The following is a 26,645-nucleotide window of genomic DNA, read 5'->3' on the forward strand; positions in this document are numbered from 1 at the left end:
AAGACTGTGACATCCAAATGCAGCAAGACATCATACAAAATCGACGGACTCTTCGAGGGAATGCTGTATTACTTCAGAGTCCTCCCAGAAAACCTGTACGGTGTGGGAGAGCCATGTGAAACCCCTGATGTCATTTTGGTCTGCGAGGTGCCTTTGCCCCCTGCGACACTGGAGGTTGTGGATATCACCAAGACCACAGTAACACTTGGATGGGAGAAACCAGAGCATGACGGTGGAAGCAGACTCACAGGCTACATCATTGAAGCTTGTAAATTCGGCACAGACAAATGGATGAAGGTGACAACAGTGAAGACAACTGACTTTGAGTTCACTATGACTTCCTTGACTGAGAAAGATCAGTTTATGTTCAGAGTCAGAGCTGTTAACAGCAGGGGAGCCAGTGCACCAAAGGAGCTTGTTGCAGCCGTAACAGTCCAAGAACAAAGAGGTTTGAAATGTGTAAACTTCATAAATGCTTTATATATATAATCTATATATCTAATTGAACTAACCTACCAACTATTCAAGCACATTTTTACATAACATATCTTTCTGTTTTACAGTTCTGCCAAAGGTTGATCTGTCTAGCATCCCACAGAAGTTTGTCAATGTGTTGGCTGGTAAACCACTTGAGCTGCACTTGCCAATAGTCGGTAGACCCCCACCGGTTTGCTCATGGTACTTCCGTGGTCAGAAGCTGAAGATCACTGAGCGTACGAAGATTCAGACCACTGGAAAGTTCTCTAAGCTAACCGTGCTTGATACTTCCATCGATGACAGCGGTAACTACACTCTTGAAGTGAAGAACGTCACAGGAGAGACATCCGAGATCATTAAAGTGATCATTCTTGGTATGTAACTTCTATCATAACACAAACTGAGGTCTTCACGTACAGTAAGTTATGAATATAAGACAATGACAGTACCATTCCTTTGTTTGTTTTTCTTCAGGCAAACCTGATGAGCCTAAAGGACCAGTCAGGTTTGATGGAGTTGATGCCACCTCAGTGACCATCAGCTGGGATCCTCCAGAGAGAAACGGAGGTGCCCCTGTCAGCGGCTATGTTGTTGAGCAGCGTGAAGCCCACCGTCCTGGATGGCTGCCAGTATCTGACTCTGTCAGTAGACCAACATTCACCTTCGTCAAACTGACAGAAGGAGATGAATACATGTTCCGTGCCGCAGCAGTCAATCGCTACGGTGTTGGTAACTGGCTGCAGTCTGAAGTTGTGATGTGCAAGAGCGCAACGAGTAAGACATGTTTTTATACTATATCATGTAGCATACTTGAGTCGTTGCTCTTTATTTAAAAAAACACCAGAAGCAAACAGGTATGAATATCCTGGGCTCTATTTTAACAAACCTAAAGCAATGGTAAATTTAAGCGCAGGCGGTCGAGCTATGGGTTCAGGGGTGTGTCAGAAACATTTTTTCTATTTTCACTATCACAATTATCGGCATACTTATTGGCGTTGGTGTGAAAGGGCTGGGTTTTGATGAATAAACAAGTTGTGGGTGTGTCGAGGCTAGGCCCCTCACTGGCCAATCAGAACTTGCTCCATGGTGCGTTATGGCTGAGCAATGGACATGCCAAACAAACTGTATCACAACCAGCTGTGATTGGGAATCCCATAGGGCTGCGCACAATTGGCCCAGAATTTGTTCTTAACTGACTTGCCTAGTTAAATAAAGGTTCAAATAAAATAAATAAAATAAAAATACAACGGTAAGATATAATAAAAGACGCACTGCTGTTGAACCAGCCTTCATTATAGTAGGCCATGGGTATTGGATACATTAAATGGAAAACAAGCAATTTTCACTGATAACTTCTAAATACATTGGTATTCACAGATCTCATCTCTCGTTTCATGGTGGGCATGGACACGTAGCCTACATCATGGAGGGGGTTTTACGCACGTCCAAAACAGAACTTGCATTGATAAAATAATGTGGTCCTGCCTACAATGCATAGAAGAAAAGGGAATGTCAGCTCACTGTTTTACTCCTCTCAAATTTGATATTTTAATAAATCTTTGGTGATAAAGATGTATTTCTAAGCAGGAGCTAAAAAAATCCTCTCAGGAGCGAAAACCTTTATCAATAGGCTTGACTACGTTTGCATCGGGCAGACAAAAAAAAGGGAAGGCTATGCTTGATTCTTTTATTAAATAAAACAAAATGGAAAAAAACATTCTCATTTTATTATACCTTTATTTCAACAAGGAACACAGACTGAGACCAAGGTCTCTTTTACAGCTGGGCCCTGCGTATACATGTTTACACATACAGTTTAGGTACAATGATTAAGAAACTACACAAGACAAACAAAACAATCACAGATAACACAAAAAAATACAGCAGCAGATTATTACATTTACACATAGGGGAATAACCTAACAGCACAAGAACTTGCATTACCCGAAACAGTTACAAGCAATACAAAAATAAAAATCTTCCAATAAATATTGGGCAAGGGGGACAAGAGTCTCAAGTTTAAGTTTAGTCTGCAGGCTATTCCATAGGCAAGGAGCGTAACAGGAAAAGGCAGCCATTCCAACTCTGTGGAAATCGCATGGGCCTCAAGTGTAATCCATGCTTGAGACCTGGTTTTAGGAATTATAATATTGATGAGTGATGATAAATAAGAATGTAGTTTATTCAGAAGTGTTTTATAGACAAACACGAGAGCATGTTGTTCTCGTCTCATGGACAGCGAAGTCCAACCCACATTTTGATATAAAACACAGTGGTGAGTTCTGTGGCTAGCACCCGTAATAAACCTAAGTGCGCAATGATAAGTAGCATCCAGCGATTTAAGTGTTGATGCTGTAGCATGCATGTAGATAATATCCCCATAATCTATAACAGACATAAAAGTAGCTTGCACAATTTGGCTTCTATTTGTAGAGGACAAACGTCCTGTTTCTATAGATGAAACCTAGCTTGATTTTTAGCTGTTTACAAAGTTCGTCAATATGCATTTTAAAAGACAGTTTATCATCCATCCATATCCCTAAGTATTTATATGCAGAGACCTGATGAATTTGAAAACCATCTAAGCTCGTAAGTGTAAGTGTATTTTCAACCAACTTTTTGAACCTATTAAAAATCCTAAAATGTGTTTTCTTTGCATTTAAAACAAGTTTCAGCTGTACAAAAGACCCTTGTAATATCTTAAAATCTGTCTCCAATGGTGATAATGCTTGGTCAGCCATTGAAGCATGCTTGGTCAGTGTCATCAGCATATAAAGAAATTTGACACTTATCTCATCACCGATATTGTTTATGTAGAGAGTGAACCAAGTATAGAGCCTTGTGGGACCCCTTTAACCAACTCCAATGGCTCCGACTGGATGCCGTCAACTCTAACAGCCTGACTTCTATCCTTTAGATAGTCATGAAACCAACGACAGGCATGCAATCCCAGTCCTATTGACGACAGCTTACCCAAAAGTATTGCATGGTCTACATGTTTTTTGTTTCTAAATACAAAGTATACAGGCACCAAAAGCACATTAGGCTACTCTTGTTCCATGCGCATACGGGCAGTGTGCAATACGACTGGATAGGCTGCGTTTCCGCTGCCAAAATTCATATCATAGCAAACTATGTTACCGCTAAAACCAGCTTTTGGTTGGTCTTAAATATCCTTATCAGCACTGCCTGAAATGAGCACTTTGGATCATGTTTTTAAAGGACGCACCTCTAATATTTCCACCCTGTTCATCTGAGCGCAAGGAGCTGATATAAGACAGGTAAATTGCCGAAATTGGGGTTATGGCTGGAAAATGCCAGTGTGCCATTTTTTACATGGCGAAATTGCAAACTAACGTACGTTTAACAAAATTGCCGCCTTACCGCCAGCCAAAAATAGAGCCCCCTATGTATCTTTTTTTTTTGTTTTGTTTTGTTTTTTTACAGACATCCCTGGACCTCCAGGCAGACCGGCAGTATTTGACATGTCTCGTGATGGCATGACCATTGCATGGCTGGAACCAGAGGATGATGGTGGATCCGAGGTGTCTGGATACATCATTGAGCGCAAGGAGGTCAGATCTGACAGATGGGTGCGTTCTAACAAGAACCCAGTCACCATGACCAGATACAGATCAACAGGTCTGATAGAAGGCCTTGAGTATGAACATAGAGTAACGGCAATCAACGCCAGAGGTGTTGGCAAACCAAGTGTTGTCTCCTTAACAGCAGTGGCAACTGATCCCGTTGGTAAGTACTCTTTATTGGATTTAATTCCATTAAATCACTGTTCGTATCATTTATTGAATTTAATTATATATACACTTAGGATAAATATTAGATAAAGACATTAAATACACTGAGTATACAAAACATTAAGAACACCTGCTCTTTCCATGACATAGACTGATCAGGTGAATACAGGTGAAAGCTATGACCCCTTATTGATGTCACTTGTTAAATCCACTTCAATCAGTGTAGATGAAGGGGAGGAGACAGGTTAAAGAATGATTTTTAAACCTTGAGACAATTGAGACATGGATTGTGTATGTGTGCCATTTAGAGGGTGAAAGGGCAAGACAAAATATTTAAGTGCCTTTGAACGGGGTATGGTAGTAGGTGCCAGGGACACAAACCAGTATCAAGAACTGCAACGCTGCTGGGTTTTTCACACTCAACAGTTTTCCGTGTGTATCAAGAATGGTCCACCACCAACAGGACATCCAGCCAACTTGACACAATTGTGGGCAGCATTGGAGACAACATTGGTCAGCATCCCTCTGGAGCATTTTAGAGTACATGCCCTGATGAATTGTGATAGGTATATGGGTTCTAAGGGCAAAAGGGGGGTTGCAACTCAATATTAGGAAGGTGTTCCTAATGTTTGGTATACTCGGTATATTTTACATAATTGGAGATTGAGATAGATAGAAACAAGGATATTCATTTATTGGTTCACCCTCACAGATCCACCTGGCTCACCCCAGAACCCAAGAGTCACAGACACCACAAAATCATCAGTGTCCCTTGCCTGGAGTCCTCCTGATGAGGAAGGTGGATGTAAGGTCTCAGGTTATCTGATTGAGATGCAGAAAGCAGGCTCAGTCGCCTGGATCAAATGTAACACAACACCTTCTCTGATCTGTGAATACACACTCACCAAAATGCCCCAAGGAGAGGAGTTCAAGTTCCGTGTGATGGCTTGCAACGCCGGTGGACCCGGAGAACCCGCTGAGGTCCCTGGAACAGTCACTGTGACGGAAATGCTTGGTAAAGTTGTCTGCAAAAACACTGCCATTTCCACAGCTTACTTTCTGGTTCCATGACAAAGAATTGATTGCATTTCTAACCATTTCACCATTCTGAATTTCAGAAAAACCTGATCATGAGCTGGAAGCCAAGTACAAGGATGTCTTTGTCGTCAGATATGGCAGTGTTGTCAAACTCTCAGTGCCCATCAAGGGTAAACCAGTTCCTACATGCAAGTGGACAAAGGAAGGCGCTGACGTGCCTGAGAGAGCAATGATCGCTTCCAATGACGACTGCACTGAGCTGGTAATCAAGGGTGCAGAAAGAGATGACTCTGGCACTTATGACCTACTGCTTGAGAACAAGTGTGGCAAGAAGAGCGTTCACATCAAGGTGAAGGTTATTGGCCGTCCAACTGCTCCAGAGGGACCACTTGGATTTGAAGACGTCCAGGCACAATCTGTTAAGTTGACATGGAAGGCTCCTTCAGATGATGGTGGCTCTGAAATCCTTGGATACATTGTTGAGAGACAGCAGGTTCCCAAGACAGCCTGGTACACAGTAGAAACCAGGGTGGTGGACACATCTTTCGTTGTGAAGGGACTCGAGGAGGGAAAAGAGTATCACTTCAAGGTGACAGCTGAAAACACATTCGGTATCAGTGGATCGCTGAAGTCAACAGAACCCCTCATACCGAAGACTCCTCTCTGTAAGTATTACGTTATTGATTCCTCTTTGAACTTAGTCATTACATGAGTATGCAAAGTATATATATATATATATACACACTAGTCTAAAACATGCTTTTTCTCTCAGGTCCCCCAGAGACATCAAGCATCCCACCAGAGGTTATGGATGTCACTAAGAGCTCTGCCTCTCTGTCTTGGTCAAGACCTAAGGATGATGGTGGCTCTGCCATTACCGGATACTATGTTGAGTACAAAGCAGTATCCTCTGAGACATGGGTTCGTCATGAGAAGAAGATCGTTTCAACCCAGTTTACCATCCCTGGACTCACTGCTGATGCTGAATACCAGTTCCGTGTTATTGCTCAAAATGATATTGGAGACAGCGAACCAGGACCTGCATCCGAACCAGTCACATGCAAAGATCCATTCGGTGAGTTAGGAATTTAGATAACCATGTCTAATGTTACGTCATGATTGATGACATGGATATACATTGAACTACTACGTTTTTACATTTGCCCTGCTCTGTCTCCCAGACAAACCAAGCCAACCAGGCGAGATTGACACAGTAACTGTCACAAAGGACGCAGTCGCCATCAAGTGGGCGGTGCCAGAATGCGATGGTGGAAAGGAGGTCCTTGGTTACTGGGTTGAATACAGGAAGTCTGCAGAGGCTACCTGGAAGAAATGCAACAAGACACGCACCAAGGAGAAAAAGTTCACCATAACTGGTCTGGCCGAAGCCACTGAGTATGAGTTCAGAGTGATGGCTGAGAATGAGACCGGAATCAGCAGACCACGCAGAACAGCCACATGCATCAAGACCAAACTGAGTGGTAAGTGACTGAAGCAATTCATTATTTCACAATTGTATGGATGAACACTACATTGCCTTTAATTATTACTTGTTTATAATACCTTGCGAAAGTAAGGTGATACAATTCAAATAATGATTTAACTGTTGTTTTTCCCAACAGCTGGAACTCAACCAAGCCTGAGGAAAGAAATGGATGAAGTTACGACTAAATTATACCAACCAGGAATTATGAAATGCCAGATTATTGGTAGACCTCTTCCCGATATCAAATGGTATAAATCTGGCAAGGAGATAATCGAGTCTCGAAAATATGAGATGAGCTCTGATGGCCGTAACCATTCTCTGACCATTATGACAGACCAACAAGAGGATGAAGGAGAATACACATGCAAGGCTATCAATGATGCAGGTGAAGCAGAGACCAGTGGCATTCTCGTTTTGGAAGCTGCTCCACAGTTCAATCCTGACTTCCCATTGAAGAATACCTACTATGCCGAAAGCGGCACTACTCTGCGTCTACATGTTGCCTACATTGGACGCCCTGAGCCTAAGATCATGTGGCTTTATGGAGCTACAACTGTGGTGGCTTCTGAGAATATCAGCATTGAAAACACAGAGCATTACACTCACCTGGTGATCAAGAATGTGCAACGCAGGGTACATGGAGGAAAATACAGAGTCAGACTGCACAATCACTTTGGCAGAGCTGATACTCTCATCAATGTTGAAATCCAAGGTGCTTTTACATTGAATTAGCACAAATCTACCAATTGTTTACAATCTACAATGTGTTTTACAATGTGACTACAAACTAATTGTGACTAATTCACTTCTTGTTTTCAGATAAACCTGCAATGCCTGAAGGTCCCATTGTACTTGATGCCCTGTTGAAGAACTCTGTAATTATTAGCTGGAAACCACCAAAGGATGATGGTGGATCAATGATCACAAACTACATCGTGGAGAAGCGTGAAGACAAGGAGGTTGATGACTGGACACTCGTGTCCTCATCCATCACAGGCACAAACTGCCGCATTGCCAACCTCGTAGTAAACGCTGGGTACTTCTTCCGTGTGTATGCTCAAAATCGTTATGGCAACAGTGAGCCACTGGAAATCCCTACTCCCATCCTTATCAAGAGTTCAATGGGTAAGTTGTATCTCACAATATAGTTACATGATCATATATTTGTACAAATATGAGATGTTCAAAGCTTTGGATCCTTACTAACGTTATTCTGTTATATTTACAGATAAACCTTCACCACCACTGATGCCAGTGGTTTCTGGTGTGACCAATGTTTCCTGTGTGTTGTCCTGGAAGCCTCCACTCGTTGATGGTGGCTCCAAGATCAAGAGCTACTCTCTTGAGAAGAAGGAGAAGAAGGGCGAATGGACACCTGTCACTACTGATGAAATCAAATCCACAGTTTTTTCTGTCAAACGCCTCACTGAAGGATGTGAATATATCTTCAGAGTGAACTGTGAAAACCTTGGAGGAGTGAGTGATTGGAGTGTGGAATCTGAACCAGTCGTTCCAAAGACGCCTGTTGATGTCCGTGCTCCCGCCTTCAAAGAAGAACTGAGGAATATGAGTGTCAAATATAAGAGCAACGCCACCTTCGTTTGCAAGATCACAGGACAACCCAAGCCTGTAATTAAATGGTTCAGACGTGGCAAGGAGATCCAATCTGACGGAAAGAAACTGAAGATTCAAGAGTTCAAGGGAGGCTATCACCAACTGGTTATCTCCGCTGCTGATGAGGAAGACTCTACTGTCTACCAGATCAGAGCAACCAACCAGGGAGGATCCATCTGCACCACTGTCTCTCTGGATGTTGAAGGTAAGATCACAAATGTGTATGCAATAATACTTACATAGTATGAATACAATTCCATGTATTTGTTCCACATATCAAGAACATTATTTGTACATTCATAATAGTTATTTTTTTATACTAATGATGTAAAAAATATATATATTTTCTATCTAGTCCCTGCCAAGATTAACCTGCCCAAGAATCTGAAGGACAAAGAGGCTATCCCTGCCCTCCGTGGAGAGATTGTGAATATCAAGATTCCATTCAGTGGCAAACCCGATCCTGTCATCACCTGGCAGAAGGGACAAGACCTCATTGATAACAACGGGTACTACCAAGTCATCGTCACAAGGTCATTCACATCGCTCGTGTTCCCCAACGGAGTTGATAGGAAGGATGCTGGTTTCTACATCGTTTGTGCCAAGAACAGATTTGGCATTGACCAGCAGACAGTTGAACTGGATGTTGCCGACGTGCCCGACCCACCACGTGGTATCAAGGCAAGTGATGTTTCTAGAGACTCAGTCACTCTGAGTTGGCAAGTACCTGCTAATGATGGTGGAAGCAGAGTAGCCAGCTATGTTGTGGAGAAGTGTCCCACAACATCTGACAGATGGGAACGTGTTGCCCAGTCTCGTGATACTCGCTACACCATCATCAACCTGTTCGGAGGAACCAGCTACCAGTTCAGAGTCATAGCCGAGAACAAATTCGGTCAAAGTCAACCATGTGAACCAAGTGGTCCCGTTACAACAAAGGAGGACAAATCAAGAGTCCTTGGCTATGACAGCGAGGTTAGTGACAGAGATGTGCCCAAGCAAAAGGCTCCACATTCATGTGCCAAGAATGTGCATACCAAGTACATGATTGCTGAGGAGCTGGGACGTGGCCAGTTTGGTATTGTTCACCGTTGTGTTGAGACCAGCTCTAAGAGGACATACATGGCCAAATTCGTCAAGGTGAGGGGTGCGGATCAAGCATTCATCAAGAAAGAAATTGCTACACTGAACCTGGCCAGACACAACAACTTCTTGTGTCTTCATGAGTCCTTCGACAGCACTGAGGAATTAGTTATTATCTATGACTTCGTCTCAGGTCAAGACATCTTTGAACGCCTCGGCACAGCCGACTTTGAGCTGAATGAGCGTGAAATCGCCAACTACATCAAACAAGTATGTGAAGCTCTTGAGTTCTTACACGACAAGAATTATGGCCACTTTGACATCAGGCCTGAGAACATTGTGTACACCACAAGAAAGGGCAGTAAAGTCAAGATCATTGAGCTAGGACAGGCAAGACACCTGACTCCTGGCGACCAGATCAAGGTTCAGTATACTACAGCTGAGTACGCTGCTCCTGAGATCCACCAGAATGACATGGTCAGCAGTGTTACTGACATGTGGCCAGTTGGTGTTCTAGTCTATGTCCTTCTCAGTGGACTCAATCCATTTACTGCCGAGACTCATCAGCAGATGATTGACAACATCTCAAATGCTGAGTACAGTTACGACGACGAAACCTTCAAAGTACCTACTGTTGAAGCATTAGACTTTATCAACCGCCTTCTCACCAAGGAGCGCAAGCACCGTATGACTGCTGCCCAAGCTTTAGAACATCCTTGGCTGAAGATGCAAGCAGAAGAACTCAGTGCCACAGCAATAATGACCACAAGGCATAAGAGATACTACCAGGCCATGGCAAAGAAAGAATGGGCCACTGTCGTTGCAGGAGCAAGAGTTGCTAGTGGCGGTGCAATCAGAGCCCAGAGAGGTGTCACAGTTGCCAAAGTAAAGATCGCACCATTTGAACATGGCCCAGTCGGTGGTCAAATCATTCATACAGTGGTGGATGTGGGAGCAGATGTCAAATTTGCTTGCAACATTGAAAACTATGACAGCGCCACAGAGGTAACATGGTACTGCGGTGTGCGTCAACTAGAGGCAAGTGACAAGTATGAAATCGACTATGAGGATGGTCTAGCTGTCATATGTATCAAGGGAGTCACTAAAGCAGATGACGGCACCTATAGATGCAAGATCATCAACGATTATGGTGAGGACAGTGCCTACGGAGAGCTCTTTGTAAACGGAGTCAGATCATACCGCGACTACTTCACAGCCCGTGTGGTGAGGAAAGTGAAACGTAGAGTGGACACAGCAAGACTGCTCCAGAAACCACCAGAGTTCACCCTGCCCTTGTTCAACCATGCAGCTTACATCGGAGAAGATGTTCGCTTCGGTGTGACTATCACTGTGCACCCAGAGCCTCGTGTTACATGGTACAAATCTGGCCAGAAGATTGTTCCTGGTGATGATGAGAAAAAGTACACGTTCATAACCGACAAGGGTCTTTATCAATTGGTGATTCACTGTGTTGATGCTGATGACGATGCGGAGTACTCAGTTGTGGCCCGTAATAGATTTGGTGATGACAGCTGTAAGGCAAAACTGGCTGTGACACCTCGCCCAGCACCAGCAGATAATACCTTGAGGCCCATGTTCAAACGTCTCCTGGCAAACGTGGAGTGTAGGGAAGGCCAGAATGCACGCTTTGAAATCAGAGTGTCAGGACTTCCAATTCTGAAGTGGGAGAAGGATGGCATGCCATTGGCATTTGGTCCACAAATTGAAGTGGTCCATGAGGGTCTGGATTACTTTGTCCTGCATGTGAAAGATACTCTACTTAACGATTCTGGCTGTTACAGAGTTACTGCAACCAACTCAGCTGGATCTGCCAGTTGTCAAGCCATTCTCAAGGTGGACCGCGTCACCCATGTGAAGAAGGTTTACGAGAGTGAGAGAGACAAAAAGAAACAAACAGAGAAAGAACAAATTGAGAAGAAGGTCAGATTATCTCAAATCATGTCTGGAACTGATGTCATGCCACTTCCTGCTTTGGCACAACAAGCTTTGAGAGAAGCGACATTGTTGTGCCAACCAGTAGAGGCAACCAAAAAGGACAAGACTGAAGCCGAAGATAAGAAACGGGCAGAAGAAAGGAAAAAGAGAGCAGAGGAGAAGAGACTGCGTATGCCTTATGATGTTCCCCAACCTCGTGAACGTGGCCCAACTGCTCTTTTGGAAGATATGGAAATCAAACACTACAAACCTTGCTCTGACATGAAATGGTACAAGAAACTCCGTGATCAATATGAGTTCCCTGAACCAATGGACAAGATTTCACAGAAGAGACTGAAACGCATCCGTCTCTCCAGGTGGGATCAGTTCTACGAAGTCCCTCTGCCAAGAATCAAGGAATCTTACAAGCCAAAGTGGCGCCTTCCACAAGTTTCACAGGATGATTTGGAGACTGTCAGACCTTCAAGGCAGCGCACTCCATCTCCTGAAATAGAAGCATATCACAGAATCAGAAGAAGGTCTCTTGGTGATCTCTCAGACGAGGAGCTTCTCCTGCCAATTAATGAATATCTGGCAATGAAGAGAACTGAGGAGGAGAGACTTCAACTTGAGGAAGAACTAGAACTTGGCTACTCTGCGTCCCCACCAAGCCTTAGCCCTGTGCGCTTTGAATTAGGTGCACTGCGCCACACATCACCAAGACGCACAGTCTATGAAGGTGTGGAAGAGGGTGAAGAGGTTCCATTATATGAAAACTATCGTATTCCTTCTAAGTATGAGGCTGGTCCAAGCTATGTTGACCTTCGCCTGCGCCATGACAAGGCAACATTCCGACCGCCAAGACAAAACCAGAGAGTGTTTGAGGAGAGGGAGGATCGAGAGATGCTGAGAAATGTGAAAACGACTCAAAGAATAACCAGTTACAAGAGTGAACTGAAACACATGGAGTTTGAAGAAAAAACTAGAACCGTGAAGAAAGACAGAACTACAACTTCCCATGTGTCAACATATATAGCAACTAAAACTGAGGGGAGAAGGTCACCCACCCCCGAAAGAACCCGTCCACGTTCCCCTAGCCCTCTTGCTACTGTCAGATCAGCCTCCAGATCCAAGGTGGAGACTGTACAGTTGGCAAAAGTTGACCACCTGGCAAGATATGAGTCAAGAAAAGCCGTTCTAAGATCCGAGAGGACATCAGTAGAAAGGAAGGAGGTTGTAAGTATGCAGCCCTTCAGCCTCGACCATACCCCACGAGTTACTGTGAGGATGCGTTCCCACCGTGTGCCATACGGTCAGCACACCAAATTTACACTGAACGTCCAATCAAAGCCAACCGCTGAGGTGAAGTGGTACCATAACGGACAACTGATAACCGAGAGCAGGAGGTACCGTATGTCCAACCTGAGCGGAGTTCTGTATCTTCAAATTCTTGACTGCACCACAGAGGACAGTGGCACTTACCGTGTTGTCTGTACTAATGCAGTGGGAGAATGCTCAGACTATGCCACTCTGGATGTCGCAGGCATGGGAGAGTATTCTAGCTATATGGCACCTCGGGAAGATGAGGAACCCCCAGCTCTTCCTGTGGCAACCAAGATAGGTGCTTACCAAATATCCTCCTCCAAGACAGTGAAGACAGTTGAAACACACGAAACACACATGGAGGAGTCCAGCACCTTTAAAGGAAAGAAGACTACTCTACCCGCATCTATCCTAACAAAACCACAGTCCCTCACCTTAAATGAGGGAGACACTGCCAGATTTGCATGTGATGTTGACGGTGAACCAGTGGCAACTGTAACCTGGATGCGTGAGGGACAAATTATCGGATCATCTGTTCGCCACCATGTCACTACAGAACAGTACAAGTCTACTTTTGAAATCACCTCTGTTGAGATGTCAGACGAAGGCAACTACTCAGTCATGGTGGAAAACTCTGAGGGCAGCCAAGAGGCGCACTTCAGTCTAACCATCCGCCGATCGGAAGCCAAAGAGGAGGCCTCTTCTACAGTCACATACTCATACGAAGAGCCTCCAATGCATTCCCCTAGTCCAGTCACGTCTCCACCAAGGATGAAGTCTCCTGAATCAATCAGCTCTCCAAAGAGAGTTAAGTCCCCTACCAGCCCTACACCTAAATCACCCACTGAGAAAGTCACCCTCAAAACCAAGCCCTCCATCTCATCTGGTCTTCAGGACATGACCGCATCTCCAGATTCCATCGTCAAGCTGACAGTGAAAATGACTAGAGATCCTAAAGCTGAGATCTCATGGATGAAGGATGGAAAGGTAATTTAGTCACATTTGATTTAATAGTCACACTTGAATAGACATTTCAAAGGAAATAAATATAGGTTGAAATATATGTTTCTTTACTTTCTTTCTTTTTTCATTTGCAGATTCTCATTCACGGTGGAAAATATGAAATTCATGAAGAGCATGATTCGGCACACCTTGAAATCTATGAATCTGAGGCCTCTGACAGTGGAGTTTACAAATGCACAGTCACCAATAGTGCTGGGTCATCATCCACAAGCTGCATTGTCTCTATTCAAGGTATGCATACTCTATACATATATAAATAAATGTTTTATTGTCACATGCACCGGATAGGTGCAGTGAAATGTGTTGTTTTACAGGGTCGGTCATAGTAGTACAGCGCTCCTGGAGTAAATTAGGTTTAAGTGCCTGGCTCAAGGGCACATTGAAGGATTTATTACCTTGTCGGCGTTGGTATTTCAACCAGAAACCTTTCGGTTACTGGACCAATGCTCTAACCGCTAAGGTATCTGCCAATGTAGGAATTATTTATCATAATTAAGGCCCGGTTCTGGTGATAATGTTATCTTTATATTATTTATTGTCACGGGCGTCGTAAGGATTGGACCAAGGTGCAGCGGGAACGTGTATACTCATCTTCTTTATTCCACATACACCGGCGCTCTCGTCTCCACACGCTCCCCATAATAAGCACGGGGAGTTGCCTCAGGTCTACTGCCTGCCCTAGCCAATCTTCCCGTGTGACCCCCCAAAAAAATTATTGGGGGTGCCTCTCGTACTTGCCCGTATAATGCCTCATAATGACGCCGCTCTGCCTTGGCTGCCTCCAGCTCCTACTTAGGGCGTTTGTACTCCCCAGCCTGGTGCCATGGTCCTGCCCCGTCCAGGATCTCCTCCCATGTCCATGATTCCACATAGTCCCTCTGCTGCTCGGTCCGTTTGAGGTGGGTAGTTCTGTCACGAGCGTCGTAAGGATTGCACCACGTTGCAGCGGGAACGTGTATACTCATCTTCTTTATTTATTTAACCTCTTATGGCTAAGGGGCAGTATTTTCACGGCCGGATAAAAAAACGTACCCGATTTAATCTGATTATTACTCCTGCCCAGAAACTAGAATATGCATATAATTATTAGCTTTGGATAGAAAACACTCCAAAGTTTCTAAAACTGTTTGAATGGTATCTGTGAGTATAACAGAACTCATTTGGCAGGCCAAAACCTGAGAAGATTCCAAACAGGAAGCGCCCTCTCTGACCATATCTTGTCCTTCGTGATCATCTCTAACCAAAACAGGGGATCTCTGGCATGACGTGACACTTCCTACTGCTCCCATAGGCTCTCAGAACCCGGGAAAAAGCTGAATGACGTAATTCCAGGCCCTGGCTGAAAAGCATTAGCGCATTTGCTAAGTGGTCTATCAGCGGACAATGGGACTGAGGCTCGTGCATGAGACGACCCCATGTTTTTATTCTTTTGTCTTTGAACGGATACAACGACTCCCGGTCGGAATATTATCGCTTTTTTACGAGAAAAATAGCATAAAAATTTATTTTAAACAGCGGTTGACATGCTTCGAAGTACGGTAATGGAATATTTAGACATTTTTTGTCACGAAATGCGTCGTGCGCGTAACCCTACTTTACCATTCGGATTATGTCTTGAACGCACGAACAAAACGCCGCTATTTGGATATAACTATGGATTATTTTGAACCAAACCAACATTTGTTATTGAAGTAGAAGTCCTGGGAGTGCATTCTGACGAAGACAGCAAAGGTAATAACATTTTTCTTATAGTAAATCTGACTTTGGTGAGTGCTAAACTTGCTGGGTGTCTAAATAGCTAGCCCGTGATGGCTGGGCTATCTAGTCAGAATATTGCAAAATGTGCTTTCACCGAAAAGCTATTTTAAAATCGGACATGGCGAGTGCATAGAGGAGTTCTGTATCTATAATTCTTAAAATAATTGTTATGTTTTTTGTGAACGTTTATAGTGAGTAATTTAGTAAATTCACCGGAAGTATGTTAGTTCTGAACATCACATGCTAATGTAAAAAAGCTGGTTTTTGATATAAATATGAACTTGATTGAACAAAACATGCATGTATTGTATAACATCATGTCCTAGGGTTGTCATCTGATGAATATCAAAGGTTAGTGCTGCATTTAGCTGTGGTTTTGTTTTTTGTGACATTATATGCTAGCTTGAAAAATGGGTGTCTGATTATTTCTGGCTGGGTACTCTGCTGACATAATCTAATGTTTTGCTTTCGCTGTAAAGCCTTTTTGAAATCGGACAGTGTGGTTAGATAAAGGAGAGTCTTGTCTTTAAAATGGTGTAAAATAGTCATATGTTTGAAAAATGGAAGTTTTGGGATTTTAGAGGAGTTTGTATTTCGCGCCACGCCCATCATTGGATATTGGAGCAGGTGTTCCGCTAGCGGAACGTCTAGATGTAAGAGGTTAAAAGAAGGAAAAACAAACAAATCAAGTATACAAAACAACGACCGACACTAAACAGTCCTGTCAGGTGCACAGACACAAAACAGGAGACAACTACCCACAAATCCCATTACAAAAACACCCCTATACATAGGACCTTCATTCAGAAGCAACGAGGAGCAGCTGCTTCCAATTGAAGGTCAACCCCATTAACTAAACATAGAAATAGAAAGACTAGAACTAACATAGAAATACACTTACATAGAACATTAGACCAAAAAAACCCGGAATACATAAAACAAACACCGCTCTTATATAAGCACATAGCCCAACAAACCCCGAACCACATAAAACAAACACCCCCTGCCACGTCCAGACCAAACTACAATAACAAATAACCCCGTGACAGTAAGCCCCCCCCCCCCCCCCCCCCCCAAAGGTGCAGACCCCGGATGCACCTGAAACAAAAAACTAGCAAAACTATAACCCACAACAAAAAAATCCCAAAAGTACAGGGGAGGGTGGCCACCATCACCGACAGTTCTTGTGCTACACCCCCCCCAACCCACCTACTATGGAGGTGGATCAGGCTCCGGCCTTACTCCCCAACCTAACCTGTCCACCCCCGCTAAATACTTATTAAATATTACCCCTCCCGAAGTCTCTGGGCTATGGCGCATCGCTGAAGACCTCGGGCTGAAGGGAGACTCTGGGAGCTCCGGACTGTGGGCCGTCTCTCTCGGCTCCGGACTGTGGGCCGTCTCTGGACGGGGCACTGTCGCCGGACACTCTGGACGAGGCACTGTCGCCGGACACTCTGGACGAGGCACTGTCGCCGGACACTCTGGACGAGGACTGCGCACTGAAGGCCTGATGTGTGGGGCTGGCTTAGGAAGCGCCAGACTAGGGACACGCACCACAGGGCTAGTGCGAGGAGCAGGAGCAGGACGAGCTGGACTGGGCTGACGCACTGGAGGCCTGGTGCGTGGGGCTGGTACTGGAGGTACCAGACTGCAGACACGCACCCCAAGGCTAGTGCTAGGAGCGGGAACAGGACGTACTAGACTGGGCTGACGCACTGGAGGCCTGGCGCGTGGTGCTGGCTTTAGAGGCGCCAGACTAGAGACACGCACCTCAGGGCTAGTACGAGGAGCAGGAACTGGATACACCGGGCCATGGGTAAGCACTGGAGGTCTGGAGCGCACCTCCTGCACAACCCGTCCTGGCTGGATGGTAATAGCAGCCCTGCACAAGCGGAGTGCTGGCACAAGGCGAACTGGGCTGTGCAGAGGCCTGATGGTTGCCGTGCGTAGAGCAGGCATAGGGTAGCCTGGGCCTAGGAGGCGCACTGGTGGCCAGATGCACTGTGCAGGCATCCTCCTTCCAGGCTGGATGCCCACTCTAGCACGGCACTTGCGAGGGGCTGGGATCACTCGCACCGGACTGTGCATCGGCGAGATCGTGCGCACTTCCGCAGACACCGGCGCTCTCGTCTCCACACGCTCCCCATAATAAGCACGGGGAGTTGCCTCAGCTCTACTGCCTGCCCTAGCCAATCTCCCCGTGTGCCCCCCCCAAAAAATTATTGGGGGTGCCTCTCGTACTTGCCCATCGGCGCGTATAATGCCTCATAATGACGCCGCTATGCCTTGGCTGCCTCCAGCTTCTCCTTAGGGCATTTGTACTCCCCAGCCTGGTGCCATGGTCCTGCCTCGTCCATGATCTCCTCCCATGTCCATGATTCCACATAGTCCCCATAGTTCCTCTGCTGCTCCTTCCTCCGCTGCTTGGTCCGTTTGTGGTGGGTAGTTCTGTCACGAGCGTCGTAAGGATTGGACCACAGTGCAGCGGGAACGTGTATACTCATCTTCTTTATTTATTTAAAAGAAGGAAAAACAAACAAATCACGTATACAAAACAACGACCGCCACTAAACAGTCCTGTCAGGTGCACAGACACAAAACAGGAGACAACTACCCACAAATCCCATTACAAAAACACCCCTATACATAGGACCTTCAATCAGAAGCAACGAGGAGCAGCTGCTTCCAATTGAAGGTCAACCCCATTAACTAAACATAGAAATAGAAAGACTAGAACTAACATAGAAATATACTTAAAACCCCGGATCACATAAAACAAACACCCCTCAGCACATAGCCCAACAAACCCCGAACCACATAAAACAAACACCCCCTGCCACGTCCTGACCAAACTACAATAACAAATAACCACTTTACTGGTCAGGACGTGACAATTTATTCAATCAACTTATCTCTTGATAAGTCCAGTATCTATAAACCTTATAATTCTGCATATGGCCTAATATCTAATCAATGTATCTCTTTCTCTGTCTTAGCCTCAAACAAATCCAAAGCACTTGCAACAAAAACAGAAATTTCAGAGCAAGTTTTGAAAAAGGAAGTTGTCTACGGGGAGGTTGAGTCTTACACAGAAATCAAGGCATCCCATACTCAGATGGCCATGACTGAAGGCCAGTCTCTCACCCTGAAAGCCAACATCCCCAGAGCTTCAGATATCAGATGGATCCTGAACGGAATGGAACTGGCCAACTCAGAGGACTACAGATATGGTGTGTCTGGAAACAACCATACTATGACCATCAAAAAGGTCAGCCAATATGAGCAGGGGGTCATCACATGTGAAGCCAAAACCGAACATGGCCTTGTCAAGTGCCAGTTCAACACTACTGTCACTGAAGCACGATCAGATGCACCATCATTCCTTGTGCAGCCACGCTCTCAGAATGTCAATGAAGGACAGAACGTCAAGTTCACATGTGAGATTGCAGGAGAGCCTGCCCCTGAAATCGAGTGGTTTAAGGACAACATAATGGTGAGTAGGCTACAAAGAGTTTTGTAAATAATGTTTGATTTGATTTCTTCAATTAAATTACATTTAATATGACAGAACTGTATTCATCCAATCAGGGGCAATCAGACAAAGCAAGTCAGGTTACAAACATCACTTGAATAGGTACTTGATTAATACAAAACACAAACAAATATGTTATTATTTTGTCTCTCTCGGTACAGATATCTATGACCTCAAACACGAAACTGAGCCGTTCCAAAAATGTATACACTCTGGAGATTATTGAGGCCACAGTTGCTGACAGTGGCAAATACACCATCAAAGCCAAAAACAAATATGGACAGTGCTCTGCAACATCATCTCTCAACGTCATCAGTAAGTTGTCATTGCTTCATCAATCCATTGTTTAATTAACAGCTTACAGTACAGTGTGATAATGCAAAGCTTCCCAAGTTCTTTGAAAAATGAAACTTGAGTCTCAAAATTTTACTAATACCTTAAATTAAAGACTAATCTTTAATTTTCCTTACCAGTATTTTCCATAGAATGTTAACAAAATGGACATGCCATTTTGTTTATATTCATATAGAAATATACACAGATGGATTTGAGTATCTCCATCAAGAAATGACCATTTAGCCATGTACCTCATCATTTGCGTTATTCTCACAGCTCTTGTTGAAGAACCTGCCAAAATGGTTATAATGGAGCAAAGAGCTGCTGCTGCCAGCTTGCACAGTGACAGTTTCTCAGCCACATCAGTCCATATGGCTGGAGCATCAATGTCTAAAGCATCAATGACACATGAAGGCTCTTTCCAAAGACAATTCGAAAGCATGTCTGCTGCTAGCATGTCCGCCATGACATCTGAATCAATGGTATCCATGAGCTCCAGCAGTATGATGAAAATGTCAAGTGAAATGATGTCAAGTCATGCTAGTTCAATGTCAACTCATGGATCCTCAATGACTGCTCTTACTCATGGTGTTGGTAAAGGTGAGATGAATTACCTTTACCTATACATCTAGTAGTGGTATTAGTAGTATAGTCTGAGTGACTATTGTATGTTGTTCCTCTGCTTTCAGTAAGAAGTTGACACCTTAATTAATTCCTATTTCTTTTTTTCTCATTGCCCTGTAGCTCCCAAAATCGAATTTCTCCCAGAGGATATCAGCATTGAGCTAGGAAGGCCTTTGAGCGTGTCCTGTGCTTTCTCTGGAGACCCAACACCTGAGATTGAGTGGACCCGCACAGGGAAACAGTGTGATGAAGACAGTGACCGGTTCCACATCGAGACCACGGAGGACCTCACCACCCTTGTAATCCCCTGTGTGAAGGAAGACGATGCCGGAGCGTACACCCTCAAACTGTCCAACAAGCTTGGATTTGCCATGGCAACTGTCAACATTCATACTCGATCCATGTAAAAAATAAAAAACACGTAAACATCTAATTTCTATCCCCCATTTTCCCTCCTCCAGTACCTTTTTATTTATTGAATTAGCAAAAATAATCTTTACTTGATAAAGACCTGGATTTCTGTTCTTGTAAATATGAACTATTTTTATACCAAACTTGACATAAATTTATGCCAAACTAGACTAAAGTCTAAAGTTGTTATAAAATGTGCCATATTGGATAATTATGACTAGGATTTTTGAACCACTTTTCTGTGACATGTACATAATGTATATAGCCGAATTTAACGGTTATGGAAAATGTATGAATTGTTATTTATGACAATATTAACTGAAACAAAAGGAACTAAATGTTTAACAGGAGAAAGTTTCACATGAAACGAATACCCTGAAAAACCTGAAACTAAACTCCGTGCCTCAACAAAAAGTTGAAGTCTTAAGATTTCCTCAACAGGTAGAGAGGCTCCCTGTTGAAGTTTATACTAAATCAGAGAAAGACAATGTTATGCACCGTGCATCTGTGGGTGCAATATTACAAATACTCATATGAATTGTAACATGATCATAAGACCCTGAGTGCTGTTTGCATAAACCCTCATGTAAGTAGCACAACTAGGTCTTGTGTTCAGACTGACTATGTCATACCACCATTTTAATGACATGCTAAAAGTGCGAGCGGCCTGCACTTTGAGCTCTATTTTTATGTGCTCTGTTTCTGGCATTGGACAGTTGAATTGGCTTTTTAAAACGTAACATCACCTGGCCATTAAAAAACAAAAGTCAATTCAAGTACTTCGTTGCAGAAACAGTGCCACCTCTTGGAGGATTGTTAGGTAATATTTTGTGTGTGTGAGTGTGTTCTAGTTTTAGAATTTCACCTTGCCAGTAGTCAGGGTAACCATCAAGTGAATGTACCATGGTGATACCATCTACCGTGAAACAAAGAAAGCAAAAAGCATGAATAATAATGCCCTGCACTTTGATTTAACTGAGTCTATTGATGTAGAATTACTACTGTATTCATCCTCCTTGAGTTTTATTTTACTGTTTTAATAAAGCATGATTTCAGCACTAGTGAACAACTCTGTGTTTCTTTATTCGCCTCAAGAACCTTGTATTGATGTTCAGTTTCCTTTCCTTATCAATGATTCCTTCACTTTCACATTTTCAAATGCAACACATAGCCACTAATGTGGATAATAACTAAATGGATACCACAGTCACAAGTCACAATTTGATTATACAGAATATTACAGAACAGTACAGAATATTAACCTGTTTAGGTAGCTAATTTCAGGAGAGCTTAGGCTGGAGTACATATTGTCCCACGCTTTGTCAAAGTTATATAGCTGTAATGGATTCCTTTTAGAGAAGTAGAGAAGTCAGGCGCAGGACACAGGGATCAATGTAAACAAAACGTGTTTACTTGAAAAATCAATAAATCTTCTCATAGGAAAATACATAGTGCGGAGAAACACCTCCGACACACAAAACAGGAAACAATCACCGACAAGACAAATAGGAAATGCAGAGGTTTAAATAATGAACATAATTAGGGAAAATCAAAAACAGGTGTACACAATAAAGACAAAACCAAACAAACAGTGAAACATCGATCGGTGGCAACTAGCAAGCCGGTGACGTCGACCGCCGAACGCCACCCGAACAAGGAGAGGGGACGACTTCGGCGGGAGTCGTGACAATAGCTTAGGCGGTTTGTTATTTTGAAAGTCTATAACATGGTTCGTCAACGTTTTTTAGGCCTACATACACTATATGACCAAAAGTATGTCGACCATTACATTCCAAAATCATGGGCATTAATATGGAGTTGGTCCCCCCTTTGCTACTATAACAGCCTCCACTCTTCTGGGAAGGCTTTCTACTAGATGTTGCAACATTGCTGCGGGGACTTGCTTTCATTCAACCACAAGAGCATTAGTGAGATCGGGCACTGATGTTGGATGATTAGGCCTGGCACACAGTCGGCGTTCCAAATCATCTCAAAGGTGTTTGATGGGGTTGAGGTCAGAGCTCTGTGCAGGCCTGTCCTGTTCTTCCACAACGATCTCAACAAACCATTTATTTATTTATCTTTTCATGTTTGATCCCTTTTTCTCCCCAATTTCGTGGTATCCAATTGGTCGTTACAGTCTTGTCCCATTGCTGTAAGAGGCGAAGGTCAAGAGCTGTGCGTCCTCCGAAACATGACCCAGCCAAGCCGCACTGCTTCTTGACACAATTCCTGCTCAACCTGGAAGCCAGCCGCACCAAAGTGTCGGAGGAAACACCGTACACCTGGCGACCGTGTAAGCGTGCATGCGCCCAGCCCAGAGTCGCTAGAGCGCGATGGGAAAAGGAAATCCCGGCCAGCTAAACCCTCCCCTAAACCAGACGACGCTGGGCCAATTGTGCGCCGCCCCCATGGGTCTCCTGGTCGCAGCCGGCTGCATGGGGGCATTGTCATGCTGAAACAGGAAAGGCCCTTCACCAAACTGTTGCCACATAGTTGGAAGCACAGAATTGTCTAGAATGTCATGTATGCTGTAGCATTAAGATTTTCCTTCACTGGAACTAAGGGGCCAAGCCCGAACCATGAAAAACAGCCCCAGACCATTATTCCTCCTCCACCAAACTTTACAGTTGGCGCTATGCATTAGGGCAGGTAGCGTTTTCCTGGCATCCGCCAAACCCATATTTGTCCGTCAGACTGCCAGATGGTGAAGAGTGATTCATCACTCCAGAGAACCCATTTCCACTGCCCCAGTCCAATGGCGGCGAGATTTACACCCCTCCAGTCGACACTTGGCATTGTGCATGTTGACCTTAAGCTTGTGTGTGGCTGCTTGACGCATTTCATGAAGCTCCCGGAACAGTTCTTGTGCTAATGTTGCTTCCAGAGGCAGTTTGGAACTCAATTTGGAACTGAGTGTTGCAACCGGGGACAGACAATTTTTACACACTATGCGCTTCAGCACTCGGCGGTCCGGTTCTGTGAGCTTGTGTGGCCTACTACTTGGCAGCTGAGCCGTTGCTGCTCCTAGACATTTCCACTTCACAATAACAGCACTTACAGTTGACCGGGGGAGCTCTAGCAGGGCAGAAATTTGATGAAATGACTTATTGGAAAGGTGGCATCCTATGACGGTGCCATGTTGAAAGTCACTGAGCTCTTCAGTAAGGCCATTCTACTGCCAATGTTTGTCTTTGGCTGTGTGCTAGATTTTAAACACCTGTCAGCAACGTGTGTGGCTGAAATAGCTGAATCCACTAATTTGAAGGGATATTCACATACTTTTGTATATATAGTGGATTTTGGATCCATCCTTACTCAACGTCTACGCAGCACGGCAACAGATCGACTGAATTAAAATCCAATTCTGTTTCCAAATCTCAACCCAAATACTCCAGATTAAAATGTTAATAGATGACAGAAGCATATAAAACAGAATTTAAATAATGTATGGACATTATATCTGAATGACCATCTGACGTGACTCTCCTCTTGAAACAGACTGAAATCTGGGACCAGAAAACCTACATGATCTTTAAACTTTCCGTTACAGATGGAAAAACAATAAGGAATATCACACGTCTTGAAAACATGGTCAAAGGTATCATAAACTCTTTGCATCTCAGATGAAGATGGAAATCACAAAGCAGAAACTTGAACGAAAGTAGTAAAAATATGTAAATGTATACACTGAACAAAAAATGTAAACGCAACATGTAAAGTGTTGGTCCCATGTTTCATGAGCTGAAATAAAAGACCATAGAAGTTTCCATATACACAAAAATCTTATTTCTCTCAAATGTTGTGCACAAATATTTTTACATACCTGTTAGTGTGCATTTCTCCTTTGCCAAGATAATCCATCCAGCTGGCAGGTGTGGCATATCAAGAAGCTGATTAAATAGCATTATACAGGTGCACCTTGTGCTTGGGACATTAAAAGGCAACTAAAAGGCCACTCTAAAACAACACAATGCCACAGATGTCTCAAGTTTTGAGGGAGTGTGCCATTGACATGCTAACTGCAGGAATGTCCACCAGAGAATTCAATGTTAATTTCTCTACCACAAGCCACCTCCAACATTGTTTTACAGAATTTGGCAGTACGTCCAACTGGCCTCACAACCGCAGACCACATGTAGCCACACCAGCCCAGGACCTCCACATTCGGCTTCTTCACCTGTGGGATCGTCAGAGACCAGCTAGCCAGACACTGATGAAACTGGGTTTGCACAACCAAAGAAGCTGAAAATGTCCCAGTTCTTCCAAGGCCTGTATACTCACCAGATATGTCACGCATTGAGCATGTTTGGAATGCGCTGGATTGACGTGTACGACAGCGTGTTCCAGTTCCCACCAATATCCAACCATTTTGAACACAGCCATTGAAGAGGAGTGGGACAACATTCCATAGACCACAATCAACAGCCTGATCAACTCTATCCAAAGGAGATGTGTCACGCTGTATGAGGCAAATGGTGGTCACACCAGATACAGACAAATTTTCTGATCCACGGTATCTAACCAACAGATGCATATCTGTATTCCCAGTCATGTGAAATCCATAGATTAAGGTCTAATGAATTTATTCACAGACCCAGTTTAAATCAATCCAGGTGTAGGTCTAACTCTGGTTTATAAACCAAGAACTAAGAACTAAAAACCTTTCAATTATACGTTTTGCGACATATGATATATCAACACCAAAAAAATCTCTACTGACAGTGCTTTATCTTGAAAACTTGATTGCTGACATGAATGATTTGGGGGGATTGTATTAACAGTGGACTAATGGATAAAATACTTAAAGGTAATTTTTGGTTGTAGTATTCCTTCAACACAGCATGACATCTAAAGGTAACAAGGTGTAAAGGTCAGTGTCATAGACAACTGTGATGATTGTGTCATACATACACAACTTCAGTGACCTTACAGCCTGTTGGGCATTGAGCCAAATATCAGCTGCACTCTGTCTGAACACAGAGTGACCAATACCCAGGTTAAAGGGGCAATGCACAATTCAAATAATAACAAAGTGGGCACCCCACCACTTTTTTTGGTTAATAGCTGTTACCACTCTCAAATTCATAAACAAGAGCTACAGTATGGATGCAAGGACTGACCATCTATGAGATCAAAATTATAGTTTTAACCATGTTTTGAAGCTATACATTGTATGTTTATGTTGACATTGTTTACAAACATTGGAGTAAAATAAGATTGTATTTTGGGTTCTGATGGGGTACGACAGGTGAACTAAACTCACAAGACATGTATAAGTTCTATTCTTCAAGAATCAATGGCTATATATATTTAATTTAACAATCAAAATGGATGTAGGAACTGTAGATTGCATATGCAGATGCAGGAATAGCATCTACTATAAGAGATGTAGGTTTTTTTTAAGAAAAGGTTTATGACATAAAAAATCATAAATTACAATTGTTCCACCATATCAGCCTTGTAGCAAATGCATCAACCTGACACATTTTGAGATTCTGAGAATTTAGCCCGATGAACTGAAGGCAAAAAAACGGTATTTCTTTGGCACTGCAACAGTATTACTCATGATTTAATTATTTTTACTCAACTACTGCCAGAGTTGCACTTCCATTCTTATTGAGATAAGTGGATATATGGTGCAAGCTTGCAATTTGAGATCCAACTACAGTATTGGCTCCTGCAATCAGGACTATCAAAGAAGCAACAGTATTGCTACGGCAGGAACAGAGCTTAGGTAAGACATTCAGTAGATGTTATTTTAAAAGATCTATAGAAATATTTACATTTGAAAGTAGTTATAAGATATAAATCTTAGGCTATGTTGATGATGTAGGGGGGTTTCGCAGTCTTTGGCAGTACTCCTGTGTTGATGCTCTGAATAGCTGGCTAATGGCTATGCTACAAGTTATTGGAGGCTAGATATCAGGAAAACTAGCCTTATTAAGGTTGGGCTTTGCCCCACAGCGTATGATATACAGTAGTCATATTAACGAGTTGACCTGCAACTAACTGGCAAGTGTTTGCTTTCAGATCTTGAGGTAACATGCCAAAGCAATATGCTTTTATACTCCATCTCATCATGGGCTGTACTGTCATACTCACAGAAGCTACACCATCCTTCCGATCAGGTTTGTAGTTATTGTTGGTAGTGTTTTTAATATAAAAAGACGATAAAAATATGCTGGACTGAGACAAATAAGGAACTATGAGATGAATGAAACTTTTTAAAAGAGAGAAAATAAAA

General features: G+C 43.5%; 1 gene across 1 annotated transcript; it reads left to right on the plus strand.

Annotated features, from left to right (window-relative positions):
- Window positions 1-19,208: 19,208 nt before the first annotated feature.
- Window positions 19,209-21,459, plus strand: LOC100194700 (thiamine triphosphatase; the record flags this gene model as incomplete). The annotated part of the gene is given in 2 exon segments (NM_001139755.1): window positions 19,209-19,342; window positions 20,108-21,459. The product of NM_001139755.1 is annotated as a thiamine triphosphatase (mRNA).
- Window positions 21,460-26,645: the final 5,186 nt, after the last annotated feature.

This window comes from Salmo salar, chromosome 21, assembly GCF_965601325.2.
Source record: "Salmo salar chromosome 21, fSalSal1, whole genome shotgun sequence".
In the NCBI taxonomy this organism is placed as follows: Eukaryota; Metazoa; Chordata; class Actinopteri; order Salmoniformes; family Salmonidae; genus Salmo; species Salmo salar.